This window comes from Leopardus geoffroyi, chromosome C2 (genome assembly GCF_018350155.1).
Source record: "Leopardus geoffroyi isolate Oge1 chromosome C2, O.geoffroyi_Oge1_pat1.0, whole genome shotgun sequence".
In the NCBI taxonomy this organism is placed as follows: Eukaryota; Metazoa; Chordata; class Mammalia; order Carnivora; family Felidae; genus Leopardus; species Leopardus geoffroyi.
In genome coordinates, this window is record NC_059333.1 from 102,604,003 (window position 1) to 102,618,989 (window position 14,987).

Genomic DNA, 14,987 nt, shown 5'->3' on the forward strand with positions numbered 1-14,987 from the left:
AATTAAACTAAATAGGCTATTTGTTGATATTATTCAAATTAAATTTATTATTTAACATACGTTTTGGCAACTGCTTATATATTATATATATTTTAAATAGCTTTAACCTGCAGCTATATCCTTAGAAAAATTTTACTGAGGCTTTGTCATCATTTTTGGTCTTGGTGCATTATTACTTATGTTCCAAACTTTTACATGTAGAAATTTAATTTCTTTAGAGGTTAAATTTTGACACCTGAGGGGGTTAGAACTTAAAATCACATTTTAAAATAATATTTATGAAAATTTTACTCTCTGATGTTTAAGGCAGAGGGAAACTTATATTTGAATTCTAACACCATCCGTTCCATGGATTTAGATAAATTACATAAATTCTACCAACCTTGTTTGTTTTATCTTTAAAATAGGAACAACTTATAGGGTCTTATGGATACAGAAGTTGACATTGTTGATTAAAGAAAGTTTTGGACACAAAGCAGGTGCTCAGTAATTTTACTGTGTTTTATTTTTTCTTAAATATTTATTTCATAAATATAGATGATCCTGGGGGACTAAGTCTACGTTTTTCTCTGTGAGAAAGCTATTGAAAAATAGTTAGATTTTGAAAACTATGAATACTTTTATTACACTTTTTTGTTTCATTGTGTGTTTCCCTTTGACCTGCTATTTCTTGCTGAATGGTCTCTTCTGGGAGAAAAGATACTTTTTTGGTTGCTTATTATCTCAAAATATTGTTTGGTATGTTAACCCATAGAGGCAAAACACCAATAAAGTTAAGAAAATAAACAGAACCAAGATCTTTGGGAGAGAACTGAACATTCAACATAAAGACTCCCTCCACTCACAAGTTCTCACAACTTTTAAGGAAGAAGTATGGAGAAAATGTGAGGGAGCTTAATACTCTTTAATATATTATTCATGATGCCTCACAATATGCCCTCAGCACCATACACCTGGGTCATATTTAATTCCATCTTCTTCCAAATCTAATTAATCGCCGAGAATTGTCAGTTCTACCTCCTATACTTTCTCCAAATATATCTATTTATGTTGATCTTATTTATCACTACTCTAGGCAGATAATTTCCTCCAGCTTGTTCTGCTCAGATTTGCAACACAGATTTTCTAACATGTCCATCTGATGATATTTGCTATTAACTGAGTATTTGGGTTACCTTCTCCCTAATCATTATTGCAAATGATTATGATATTTGCCTAATCCCCAATGTTATGATATTTAGAGGACGGGCCTTTGGGATGTAATATGGTTTGGTGAGGATGATAGGATTAGTGCCTATAATGGCTAATTTTGTGTATCAACTCTAATGGATCTTACACGCTCAGATATTTGGCTAAATATTATTTCTGCATGTATCTGTGAGAGTGATTCTGGATGAAATTAGTATGTGAATTGGTACACTCAGTAAAGCAGTTTCCCTCCCCAGTGTGAGTGGGCATTCTCCAACCTTTTGAGGGCCTGGATAGAACAAACAGGCAGAGGAAGGTAGATTTCAGCCCTTCTTGCCTGACTACTTGAGAGGAATGTCAGTCTTTTTCTCTTGGTACTTCTGGTCCTAAGATCATCACAACTAGACTGCAATCTACATCATTGGCTCTGTTGGTTCTCAGGCCTTTGTACTTATCCTGACATCATGGCTTTCTTGGGTTTCAAGTGTGTGGATGGCATATTGTGGGATTTCTCAAACTCCATAATTATGTGAGCCAATTCCTTATAATAAAACACTTCAAATAACTGTATAAATATATTTACATATCTGTTTGTGAATATGTATAATTATTGGCCCTCTTTATCTAAAGAACTCTACTATAGATATTTCGGTACTGAGAATGAATCAAGAGAAACAAAATTTTAAGAGTGAGTTTTTTAAAATTGTTTCCGAGGTTTCTGGAATTGGCTCTCTGATTAGATTTAAAAAGTCTACAGACACTATTACTAGTAGTAAAGAGAGCACTGATTTTCCATGATGTGAACTGTTTATAGAGATACACAAATTAGATAGTCCTAATCTACCACTTAAAAGAAACAAGGAACTATTACAAAGGAGGCAAGAATATACAATGAGAAAGAGATAGCCTCTTAAATGGTGCTAGACTGGATAGATACATGTAAAAGAATGAATTTGGACAACTTGCTAACACCATGCATAATAATAAACTAAATGGATTAAAGACCTAAATTTTGGACCTGAAATAAAAATTCTAGACAAGAACATAGGCAATAATTTCTCTGAAATTGACTATAGCAACAGTTTTCTACATATGTCTCCTAAGGCGAGGGAAAAAAAGGAAATATAAACTATTTACTACATAAAAATAAACATTTCCACAGTAAAGGAAATTGTAAAAAAAAAAAAAAAAAAAAAAGACAACCTACTGAATGGGAGAAGGATAGATGTGATAAGGGATTGTTACCCAAAATATATAAAGAACTTATGTCACTCAACATCACACACACAAAAATAATCCGATTTAAAAATGGGCAAAGGACATTTTTTCAAAGAAGACCTATAGAGGACATATAAATGGTCAGCAGACACAGGAAAAGATGCTCAACATCACTCATCAGGGAAATGCAGCTGAACACAAGGAGATCTCACCTCACACCTATCAGAATAGCTAACATAAAAAAGACAAGAGGAGTGCCTGGGAGGTTCAGTCGACTAAGCATCTGACTCTCAATTTTGGCTCAGGTCATGATCACATGATGGTGGGACTGAGCTGTGTTGGGCTCTGCAGTGAGCATTGAGCTGCTTGGAATTCTCTCTCTCCCTCTCCCTCTGCACCTCCCCCTCAAAATAAATAAATATGAAAAGAAAGACAAGAAACAAGTGTTGGTGAGGATGTGGAGAAAAAGGAACATGGATGAACTGTTGGGGGGAACGTAAATTGGTGCAGCCCCTCTGGAAAACAATATGGAGAGTTCTCAAAGAGTTAAAAATAAAAGTTAAAAAGTTAAAAACCATATGATCCAATGATTTCACCACTGGATATTTACCCAAATAAAATTAAAACACTAACTCAAAAAGACTTATAAACCCCTATGTTTGTTGCAGCATTATTTACAGTAGCCAAGATATGGAAGCAACCTAACTGTCCATCAGTAGATGATTTGACAAGGATACATAAACACACACACACACACACACACACACACAGGAATATTTACACAGCCATAAAAATGATGAAATCATGACATTTGAGACAATATTGATGGACCTACAGGGCATTATGCTAAGTAAAATGTGTCAGACTAAGAAAGACCAATACCATATGAGTTCACTCATAAATGAAATCTGAAAAAAATTAGAAAGTAGAATCAGAACATTACTACAAACTGATAGTAGCCAGAGGGGAGGGAGGTGAAGGTCTGAACAAAAATAGGTAAAAGGGGAGAGGGAGATAAAGGCTTCCAGTTATGGTGTTCCAGGACTCCCAGTAAGTCATGGGAATAAAAAATAGAACGTAAGGAATATAGTCAATGATATTGTAATAGTGATGTAATGAGACAGATAGCAGCTATACTTATGTTGAACCTAGCATAATATACACACTTGTCAAATCACTAAGTTGTACATCTGAAACTAATGTGAAACTGTGTGTCAACTCTGCTCAAGAAACCAGGAGCTAGGCAATTCTGTATATTATACCTCTGCACATTTTTTGAAAGCTAGTTAGTGACTATGGTAGCTCCCAATGTCCCTGAACAATATGGTGAAAGAAAAGGATGAGCTCAGAGATTCAATGACACCAGAACTTCTATATGTGCCCTAACTATAACAACAGGGATGGAATTGCGGAAAACCAAACATAGAGCCTCATGTTGAGACTGGCTACATTACAACACAAGTGGAACTTTTAGCTTTTAAAGGTGTCTACAGTTAAAATGAGGGCAATGGTTAGGAGATCATGGGGCTCCTACAAATTGGAACGGGATGTGTGGAAAAACTCTCATAAAGATGGGTAATGGAGCCCCTAAATTCTGATAAGTTTTGTCTGTGGAAAAGGTGGGTGGAATTAGCCACCCCACCTTCAGCAGAAGTGGCCTCTCAACCCCCCCCCCCCCCCCAGTGGCAGCAGAATCCATTCCCAATGAATTTGACCTCTCCACCCATGGTGGTCTTGGCCTTTCTATCTCTTTCAGAAGGGATTAACCTTATACTGCCTGAGGAAACTAATGGTGTCCTCTGAGGCAGCTACCCTGTAAGACAATGCTGATTTTCCTCAGGATTCACCCTTACCACTCCTTTTTGCTTCTACAACCGTATAGCTAGACTCAAGTGATAGTAGGTCCCTGAAAGTACGGTACAAAGTGTGTCCTATGAGGAGGTGTGCTATATGCTAAAAGAACGACAGTTTTCTAAATTATACTGGCAGAAATCTTGGAAAAATGTTTGGGAATGGATGAAAAGGATTTGGGATAGTGTAAAAGGAACATAATGTAGAATCAGTAAAAATTTATAGATATGGGCTTACTAAGAAGAAATTCTGGTTTTAACATTGCAGCTTTAAGGCACACTCTCATAATGTGTCCATGGTGGTGTGAGACCTGTCAGGATAAGCTTTCTAAGAGGAACAGGTTGCTGTATCTAGCCCCTCCTGCAACTAAAAAAGAGGTATAATGCTTAGGGGGCCTTTTGGATTTTGAAGGCAACATATTCATTATTTCAGTGTGTTCTCTGGCTGTTTTACTTAATGGTCCAAGAAACTGTTCGTTTTAAGTGGGGTGCCAAACAAGAAAAGGCTCTGCAATAGGCCTAGGCTGTTGTGCAAACCCACATGTGATCTAGCAGATACAATGATGCTGAAGTGTCAGTGGCAGATACACATGCTGTTCGAAGTCTTTAGAAGGCACTTAGAGTGAATCATACTGCAGGATCTTGGGATTTTGGAGCAAAGACCAGCCCCATCTTTTGCAGATACTCTCCTTTTAAGAAACAGTTCTTGGCTTGCTACTGGACCATGGTAGACACTGAATGCTTGACCACGGGCAACCAAGTTACCATGAGATGTGAGTTGTCCATTATGAACTGGCTATCTAGACTGGGAGAGGAGGGTAGAGAAATGTTACCTGCTAGCACTTTTGGTTTTGGAGAGGCCTTAATACAGTGCCCTTATAAAGAGAACAGAGTGCTCTGTCTCCACTGTGCGAACATATAGTAAAAAGGCAATTATCTGCAAACCAGGAAGAGGGTTATCACCAGGAATGGAATATGCTGGCCCCTTAATCTGGGGATTTTTAGCATTGAGATCTATCAGAAGTAAATTGTTGATTAAGCCACCTAGTCTCTCATATCTGATATAGTATCCCAAACTGATCAATTCAATGTTTTCTATAAAAAAATATTCCTATGGCTTTTATGGTCTATCTTGTCTATTTAGCTGTATTTTTGGTCATTCTTCCCTTTGTAACTAGTATATAGAAATTATTAGCCCCTTTGAGAGTACTAGGCTCTTTCTGGATTTTGAATCCCTATGCTAGCTATATTTATTTCACCCCTACTTAACTTTTGCTTAAAGGCAACTGTCTCTGGAAAATCATGTAATTCTCAATGTCTTTTATTCTTGCCACATGTGAGCTCAGAATTACCTATAATCCAATATATGTATCTATATTTTACTCTTCAATATTTTTGTTCTTTTTTTCCCTCCATTGAATAGTAAGCTCTCTGAGGTAAGGACCCTGTCTTGTTAAGTGATGAATACTTAATTTGTAGCGCAGCACCTAAGACTATGGACAGCTACTAAGGATAACTATTTGATAAACAAATAAATGCAAATATTATACACAATATGCACCACTGGTTAGTGGATAGTGAGGATCAGCTTAAAATGAAATATCTGTCAGGAGCCTTCAGCTGATCCTGTGATAGGATCAAAATATAAATGTGATCATTTTTCCTTTCTTCACTATATTTCCCTTATGAATCTTTGCTTTTGTTCCTTTTATGATTCCAATTTTAAGATTAGACAAAAAAGAATGGTAAAAGAGAAATAAAGACATGCAGGCTGGGCCTAAAGCTGAGTTTTTCTGAGATTTTAAAGAACATAAGTAACTTTACAGTATGGGAAAAAGAAACTAAAGTATTTTTAAAATACTGTCATAGCCTTACAATCTTAGAATAAAAGCCTCAACTTCCTAGAATAAAAAGTATTTCCATATATAAATATAATTTAAATATAAAATAATACATATTGATTATAATATATTTATTGTAAATATATAAAGCATACATATGCTACACACAAATTTAAAAAAAGTAAATCTAGGGAAGAAGTGAGAAGAGCAGAGGTGGTCAAACTTTGTTTATTTTAACAAATAAATTGGAGAAAAGACAGCATAGCTGAGAGTTTGGTACATGATTGTCATATTCTTTTTGGCACATTTATTATATTTTACAACAAATTAAATGTTAATATAAATGTTTCTACTTCATCCAATGAACATTTATTAATGTCTAAACATTTATTAAGGTTTTTAGTACTGGGGCCACAGCAATGAAAGAATGGGAATCCCTATGCCCTGCAGACCTTACATTCTTAGAAATCAAGTTACCTTCGAAATGATCTCACCCAGGAGCATGAGAACAGAAAAGCAAGTGACAACGTTTTAAAATAAAATTAAATATTCCTTAAGTGCTGAAAAATCTTTACCGAATATCTACTATCTTGCAGACATTGATCTAGGTATTCAGAATCTAGGTATTCACCTAGGTGTTGGGGATATTATAATAAAAATGTTTTTAATATGCCTTAGTATGTAAAATTGACTTTAAGAATGATTGGGTTTCTAGTATTAGAAAATATTTTCCTAAGTAAGATAACGTAGCAAATGATTTTCTGTGAGGGTTTTGAGCAAATATGAAGGAAGACTGACAGTTGTGGGCTTTGGAGACATAACTACTATGTTAGAAAAAGGAATCTGTTTTATTTTTTTAAATTTTTTTTTCCCAATGTTTATTTCATTTTGGGACAGAGAGAGACAGAGCATGAACGGGGGAGGGGCAGAGAGAGAGGGAGACACAGAATCGGAAACAGGCTCCAGGCTCTGGGCCATCAGCCCAGAGCCTGACGCGGGGCTAGAACTCACGGACCGCGAGATCGTGACCTGGCTGAATTCGGACGCTTAACCGACTGAGCCACCCAGGCGCCCCGGTACTTGTTTTTAAAGATCTACTCGCTTACCAACTTTCAGGTATACAGTACAATATTATTAAATATAGTCACCATAGTGTACATTGAATCCGATGGCTTATTTTATACCTGGAAGCTTGTACCTTTGAACATGTACCTTCACCAATTTCATTCAGCCCCAACCCCCACTTCTGGCAAACATGTATCTGTTCTCTGTATCTAAGATCTCAGTTTTGTTTTTAGACTCCACATATTAGTGAGATTTATGGTATTTCTCTCACTGTGTGATTTCATTTAATACAAAGTCATCAAGCTCTCTCCATTTTTTTGCAAATGGCAAGATCATTTTTATTGCTAAATATATTTCATTTCATATCCATACTGAATTTTCTTTATCCATTTATCCATTGACAAATAGGTTACTTACATATCTTGGATATTATAAATAATTCTGTAACAAATATGGGGTGCATATATATTTTTGAGTTAGAGTTTTTGTTCATTTTGGCTAAGTATGCAGAAGTAGAATTGTTGGATAGTATGGTAGTTCTATTTTTAATTTCTTGGAGGAACCCCCATACTATTTCCCACAGTGTGTGCAATGATGTACATTTCCACCAACAGTGACTGAGGAGTCCTTTTTCTCCATATCTTCTCCAACACTTGTTATTTCTTGATTTTTTTTTACCATAGTCATTCTAGAAGATATGAGATAATATTTAACTGTATTTCTCTGGTGATTAGCAATGTTGAGCAGTTTTTTTTCACAAGTTTGATGTAAATAAGTTCACTACCTATGTTTCCTTCTAGGAGTTTTATGGTGTCAACTCTTATTTTGATGGAGTCTTTAATCCATTTTTGATTATTTTTTTTGTGTATGGTATAAGGCAATGATCAAGTTTCATTGTTTTGCATGAGGTAGTCCCGTTTTCCCACATCATTTATTAGACTGTCCTTTCCCCATTGTATGTTCCTGACTTTTCTTGGTCATAAATTAATTGATGAGATATGCATGGGTTTATTTCTGAGCTCTCTTCTGTTCCATTGATTTATGGGTCTATTTTTATTCCAACACCATACTGTTTTGATGACTGTAGCTTTGTACTATAGTTTAAAATTAGAGAGCATGATGCCTCAAGCTTTGTTCTTCTTTATCAAGATTGCTTCAGCTATCTTTTATAGTTTCATACAAATATTAGGATTATTATATTTCTGTGTAGAAATATCATTGGAATTTGATAGGAATTGCATTGAATCTGTAGACAGATTTGGGTAGTATGGACATTTTAACAATATTCTTCCAACACAATTACATGAAAGGTCTATCCATTTATTTGTGTCTAATTTCTTTCATAAACATCTTATAGTTTTTATGGCACAGGACTTTCACTTATTGTTTAAATTTATTTCCAGTTATTTTATTCTTTTTGATGCAGTTGTAAACAAGATTGTTTTCTTAATTTATCTTTCTGATATGATAGTTCATTAGTAATAGAAAGGCAACAGATTTTTGTATATTGATACTGTATCCTGCAACTTCACTTAATTTATTTTAGTTCTTAATTTTTTTTGTGTGCGTGGAGTCTTGAGTTTTCTGTATATTAATATCATGTAATATTCAAATAGTGACAGTTTTACTTCTTTCATATTTAGATGAATTTTATTTCTTGTTCTTGTCTAATCGCTTTGGCTAGGACTATCAGTACTATGTTGAATAAAAGTGTGATATTGGGCATTCTTATCCCTGATCTTAAAGGAAATGGTTTCAGCTTTTTACCATAGAGAATGATGTTAGCTGTGGGTTTTTCATATATTACCATTATTTTGTTGAGGTGTATTCCCTCTATATCCACTTTGTTGAGAGTTTTTTTTAATCATAAATAGATATTGAGTTTTTTCAAATGCCTTTTCTGTATATTTTGAGATGGTTATATGATTTTATCCTTCCTTTTCTTAATGTAGTGTATCACATTGATTGATTAGTAGATGTTCAACCATCCTTCCATGCCTGGGGTAAATCTCATTAGATAAGTGTATGATCCGTTGAATGTATTATTGAATTTGGTGTGTTAATATTTTGCTTAGATTTTTCATCTATTTCATCACTATTATCAGCTTCCATTTTCTTGTGTCTTTGTCTGGTTTTGGTATTAGGATAACATTGGATTTATAAAAAGTGGCAGCGTTCCTTTCTTTTTTTTTTGTTTTTTTGTTTTTTTGTTTTTTTTTTTTTTGTTTTGTTTTGTTTTTTGTTTATTTATTTTTGAGACAGAGAGAGACAGAGCATGAACGGGGGAGGGGCAGAGAGAGAGGCAGACACAGAATCGGAAGCAGGCTCCAGGCTCTGAGCCATCAGCCCAGAGCCCGACGCGGGGCTCGAACTCCTGGACCACGAGATCGGGACCTGGCTGAAGTCGGACGTTTAACCGACTGTGCCACCCAGGCGCCCCCGTTCCTTTCTTTTTTTGGTGGGGGGAAGTGTTTGAGAAGGATTGTCATTAATTATTTTTTAAATATTTGGTAGAATTCACCAGTGAAGTCATTGGGTCCTAGACTTTTGTGGGTTTCTTTTGGGAGATTTATGATTACTGATTTGATCTCCTTACTAGTAATAAGTATGTTCCGATTTTCTATTTCTTCTGGATTCAGGTTATATGTTTCTCATAATTATCCATTTCTTCTAAGTTGTCAAATTTGCTGCTGTATAGTTATTTGTATTAGCTTCTTATGAATCTATGTTTTTCTGTGGTGTCAGTTGTAATTTCTACTCTTTCACTTTTTCTTTATTTCTTAGTCTAGCTAATGATTTTTCAATTTTGTTTATCTTTTTAAAAAGCCAGCTCTTAGTTTCATGGATATTTTCTATTGTTTTTTGTCTCTATTCTATTTATTTCCACTCTGATCTTCATTATTTCCATCCTTCTAATAAGTTTGGCTTTTGTTCTTTTTTTTTCTAGTTTCTTGAAGTGTAAAATAGGTTATTTGAGCAGTTTCTTATTTCTTGAGGTAGGCAGTTTGCCCTTTGGATGACCCTCTTAGAACTACTTTTGCTGAATCCCATAAGTTTTGGTATGTTGTATTTTTATTATTTGTCTTAAGATACTTTTTGATTTTTCTTTTTTTTCTTGAACTCATTGGTTCTGCAGCATGTTGTTTAGTCTCTAAATATTTGTGAATTTTATAGTTTTCTTCTTGTAACTTATTTCTAAATTCTTACCATTGTGGTCAGAAAGGATGCTTGATATGATTTCAATCATCTTAACTTTATTAAGATTTATGGCCTCACATATGATCTATCCTGGAGAATATCCCATCTGTGTTTTGAATAATATATATTCTGTTGCTCTTGGATTGAATGTTCTGTATGTATCTATTAAGTGCCTCCAGTCTAACATGTTACTTAAAGCCAATGGTTTCTTATTGTTTACTGTCTAGATAATCTATCTGTTGGTCAAAGTAGGGTATTAAAGTCCCCTGCTATTTTTTTGTGTTGCCTTCTATTTCTCCCTTTGGGTCTGTTAATACTTGCTTTATATATTTAAGTGCTTCTATGTTAGGTGCATAATATTTACAAATGTTATATCCTGTTGTTTAATGAGATTCTTTATCTCTTATTACAGTTTGACTTAATGTTTATTTTGTCTGATAGAAGTATAGCTACCCCAAGCTGCTTTTGGTTTCCAATTTCATGGAATATCTTTTTTCATCTCTTCATTCTGTGTGTGTGTCCTAAATCTGAAGTGGGCCTATTGTAGGCAGCATATAGATAGATGTGTTTTATCCATTCAACCACACTATATCTTTTGAATGAAGAATGTAGTCCATTTACATTAAAATAATTATTGATAAATATGTATTGATTGCCATTTTCTTCATTGTTTTCTAGCTATTTTATAATTTCTCTGTTCCTTTCTTCTCTTACTATTTTTCTTTGTGATTTGAATATTTTCTAGAGTGGTATGGTTAGATTGTTTTGCTTTATTATTTGTGTATTTATTATAGGTTTACTTTCTGGATACTATGACCTTACCTAAAGCAAGTTATATTTATAACAGTCTATTTTAATTTGCTAACAACATAATTTCAAATGCATTCTAAGGCTCTACATTATTACTCCCCCTCCACCTTTTGTTTTTGATATTACAATGTACATCTTTTTATCTTGCGCTTCCCTTAAATTGTTCAAATTAGAGCTATTTTTTTTACAACTTTTGTCTTTTAACCCTCATGTTAAATTTATAAGTGATTAATCCACCACCGTTTCAACATTTGATAATTCTGAATTTTATTATATACTTAAATTTATCAGTGTGATTTATATTTCCATTATTTTCCTGTAACTAATTTTCACCCCTTTATTTCAGCTTTAAAAACCCATTTAACATTTTTTTCAGTCCAGTTTAGTTGTGATGAACTCCTTTAGCCTTGCTTATCTGGGAAATCTTTACCTTTCCTTCAGTTATGAAGAATAATTTTTCCCCATAGTGTATTCTTTATTGGCAGTTTTTCTTTCAGCACGCACAATATATCATGCCTCTCCCTTCTGGCCTGCAAAGTTGCTGGTGAAAAATCTGTTAATAATCCTGTGGTAGTTCTTTGTATGTAACAAGTTGTTTTTCTCTTGATACTTTAAAAATTATCTCCTTGGGGTTTCTGAGTAGCTCAGTCAGTTAAGCATCTGACTTTATCTCTGGTCATGATCTCACAGTTCCTGAGTTCAAGCCCTGCGTTGGGCTCTGTGCTGACAGCTCAGAGCCTGGAACCTGCTTCAGATTCTATGTCTCCTTCTCTCTTTGCCCTTCCCCTGCTTGCACTCTCTCTCTCTCTCTCAAAAATAAACATTAAATTTTTTAAAAAATAAAAATAAATACAAATTCTCTCCATGACTTTTGACACTTTAATTATAATGTATCTTGGTATGGGTTCTTGTGTTCATCTTTTATGGAACTCTCTAGAATTCTTAGATCTGTATGTTCTTCCCCCAGGGAAGGGAAGCTTTCAGCCATAATTTCTTTAAATAGATTTTCTGCCCCTTTCTCTCACACTTTCCATCTGGGACTCCTATAATGTGAATGTTAATCTGTTTGATGTCCTATCATTTCCTTAAGCTAGCTTTACTCTTTTTTCTTTTCTTTTTCTTTTGCTCTTTTGTTTGGGTGAATTCCACTGCCTTGTCTTTAAGTTCACTCATCCTTCCCTCTGCTTTAATGAGCCTGCTATTGAGCTCCTAAATATTTCAATGTTTGTGTTCTTCAGCTCTGTGATTTCTATTTGGTACTTTCGTATATTTTCTGTCTCTGTTGAAATTCTTAGCCCCATTTCAGTAAGATCTTTTTCTGAGGTTTTATCTTACTTTTTTTTGGAATTTATTCCTCTTTTTTTTTCCTTGACCCTCTGTGTTACTTTCCCTGCATTAGATAAAATAGCCACCACTTTCAGATTTCACAGTGTCTTTATAGAAGAGATGACCTTATTGTTTATTCCTGCCCTATTTGGGGGTGTCTCTCAAACTTTTGTGATTGTCCAAGCAGCCTAATTTTTAATGCTTATTTATTTTGAGGGAGGGAGAGAGAGACAGAGTGAGCAAGTGGGAACAAGAGCAAGAGCAAGAGCAGGTGAGGGACAGAGAGGGAGGGAGACAAAGAATCCCAAGCAGGTTTCTCCCTGTCAGCACAGAGCCTGACACAGGGCTCAAGCCCATGAACCAAGAGATCATGACTGAGCTGAAATCAAGAGATGGACACTTAACTGAGCCAGCCAGGTGCCCTAAGCCCACTTTATTTTTGACGGCTTTAATAGTTGAGAATATACCAAGACTTTTCAGTGTCCCAGAAGGGAGGATCTCAGTCAGTACCTATATTCAGACTGAATGGAAATCAAACTCATACAAGCATAATCCCTACTGGTCACAAGAGCCTGATGATCAATGGGTGTCCCTGGGTGACAGCCACAAAAAGTATTTTGTGCCCTTGGGATGGTAGCTGGTTAATAAATTTTTCTTCATTGGTTACAGTCTGTGGGACCTTTAAGTATAAGCCTGACTGTCCACCAGAGCCAGGTAATTTAAAGATGTCCCCTGGGGCAGCTGCAAAAATCAGGGAACTTGATGAGGTATAAACTCTTTTCTGAGAGATTCTTGTTACTAGGCATGAGGCATAGGGAAAGGGCCAGAATGGTGCCCACTGTCCTCTATCTCTGGAGAGTATATCAGTAAACACCCAGATGTGTGGCAAATTAGATGCTTCTCAGGCTGATGCTTTAAGATAATCAAATAGGCCTCTTTCACAGAAATTATGGGTACTTCTAAGTTGACTGCCTCTGTTTCAGGCCATGGTAAGTCTTTGTATGCAAGCCCCTTAATTAAGAAGTGTTTCTCAGATCACTATGGCTTAGTGAGTCTTATGGACACAAACCCTATTGGCATTCAAATATACATGTTTTGGGGGATTGTCTTTCAGGTATAGGTCTTAAAATTTAGAGTGCTCAAGGTGGGTTTCAAACCCTTTACTCAGGGACAAGCTCCAGGTTTTGAGTTCCCTCCTATATGTGGGTTTCTGTGCCAGTGTTGGAGTTTATGTCAAAATTGTGTCTCAGCTTCCCCTACCCACTTCGATATGGGTTTTTCCTTGGCTATTCAATGCATAGGAGTTGCTCAACTAGTACTCCTACCCTGAGGAAGTTGTTGCATATGTAGCTGTAGATTTGGTGTGTCCAAGGCAGGAGGTGCATTCAAGCTCCTTCCACGTCACCGTCTTGAACTGAACCTTATTTTTTTAAGTGTCTATTACTCAGTGTGATTTAGTGCCTGTTGATAGAAATTATTTTTCCGGGGAGAGAGGGAAGATGGCGGTGTAGGAGGACGCTGGGCTCACCGCGTGTCCTGCTGATCACTTAGATTCCACCTACACCTGCCTAAATAACCCAGAAAACTGCCAGAGGATTAGCAGAACGGAGTCTCCGGAGCCAAGCACAGATGAGAGGCCCACGGAAGAGGGTAGGAGAAGCGAGCTAAGCCTGCCCCTCCTGCCCCCGTGCACCTTGCCTACCCACCCCAGCTAATACGCCAGATCCCCAGCATCACAAGCCTGGCAGTGTGCAAGTAGCCCAGACGGGCCACACCACCCCACAGTGAATCCTGCCCCTAGGAGAGGGGAAGAGAAGGCACACACCAGTCTGACTGTGGCCCCAGCGGTGGGCTGGGGGCAGACATCAGGTCGGACTGCGGCCCCGCCCACCAACTCCAGTTATACACCACAGCACAGGGGAAGTGCCCTGCAGGTCCTCACCACGCCAGGGACTATCCAAAATGACCAAGCGGAAGAATTCCCCTCAGAAGAATCTCCAGGAAATAACAACAGCTAATGAACTGATCAAAAAGGATTTAAATAATATAACAGAAAGTGAATTTAGAATAATAGTCATAAAATTAATCACTGGGCTTGAAAACAGTATACAGGACAGCAGAGAATCTCTTGCTACAGAGATCAAGGGACTAAGGAACAGTCACAAGGAGCTGAAAAGTGCTTTAAACGAAACGCAAAACAAAATGGAAACGACGACGGCTCGGATTGAAGAGGCAGAGGAGAGAATAGGTGAACTAGAAGATAAAGTTATGGAAAAAGAGGAAGCTGAGAGAAAGAGAGATTAAAAAATCCAGGAGTATGAGGGGAAAATTAGAGAACTAAGTGATACACTAAAAAGAAATAATATACGCATAATTGGTATCCCAGAGGAGGAAGAGAGAGGGAAAGTGCTGAAGGGGTACTTGAAGAAATCATAGCTGAGAACTTCCCTGAACTGGGGAAGGAAAAAGGCATTGAAATCCAAGAGGCACA